At 44.4% G+C, this 1,012-nt stretch overlaps 1 non-coding gene across 1 annotated transcript; it reads right to left on the reverse strand.

Annotated features, from left to right (window-relative positions):
• Nucleotides 1–455: 455 nt before the first annotated feature.
• On the reverse strand, nucleotides 456–527 carry trnam-cau (transfer RNA methionine (anticodon CAU)). The gene has a single exon. It is a non-coding gene; the product is annotated as a tRNA-Met (tRNA).
• Between the last annotated feature and the right edge of the window lie 485 nt (nucleotides 528–1,012).

Here is a 1,012-nt window from a genome sequence, read left to right on the forward strand (position 1 = left end):
ACGGAGAGAGAGAGACAGACAACGAAACTGAGATGGAGAAACAAGGCATTTGTATGATTGTGTTCTCCCTGTTGTGTAACGGTATTTCCTGTTGTGTAAATATGTTTTCTGTTGTGTAAAGATGTACCCTGTTGTTGTGTAAAGGTTTTCCCTGTTATTGTTTTATTTTCTGTTACTGACCGTCTCCTCACTGTGACCATTTGTCCTGGTTTTATTGTGGCCAACATCACCATCTGGTGGTGGAGAGGAGGCTCTGCAGGAAGGGGGTTGACAAAGTGGGAGAGTCTCGGCTGGTCCGTGTTTGCAGCTTGTGTTCGTGTGAGCACAAGTGATTTGTTACTGATTGATGTGTTCACTGGAAGGAAAAAGCTGATCGCAATCAAGCGCATTTTGTTATTATGGGGAAACACTTGATGTTTTGAAAGTGAACTGTTTGTATTATTACCAAACATAAATAGCAGAGAATGGTTTCGATCCATCGACCTCTGGGTTATGGGCCCAGCACGCTTCCGCTGCGCCACTCTGCTAACTGTTTGTTTAAATTTTAGCTGCCTGTTAGTGAAATATGTTCATTTCCCCAATGTTTTCAAAAAAACAGGATTGGAGTCGGATTTCTCAAGAATCCCGGACTCAGCAACACACGTGCTGACGGACTCACCCTCACTGCACAATGACACAAGGACACTGAGTAACAGCACCGACAATGAGGCAGGCAGAGAAAGACACACAGAAAACCAGGAAGATATTATCAGGACCCAGAAAGGAACAGACAGAGAAAGGTACTGAGCAAACCAGCAAGAGGCACTGAAATAAAAGAAAAATACTGCGGATGCTGGAAATCTGAAAGAAAAACAAGAAATGCTGGAACCACTCAGCAGGTCTGGCAGCATCTGTGGAAAGAGAAGCAGAGTTAACGTTTTGGGTCAGTGACCCTTCATCGGAACGAAGAGTTAACGTTTCGGGTCACTGACCCGAAAAGTTAACTCTGCTTCTCTTTCCACAGATGCTGCCA

Source organism: Heterodontus francisci, chromosome 35 (assembly GCF_036365525.1).
Source record: "Heterodontus francisci isolate sHetFra1 chromosome 35, sHetFra1.hap1, whole genome shotgun sequence".
NCBI classification, from domain to species: domain Eukaryota; kingdom Metazoa; phylum Chordata; class Chondrichthyes; order Heterodontiformes; family Heterodontidae; genus Heterodontus; species Heterodontus francisci.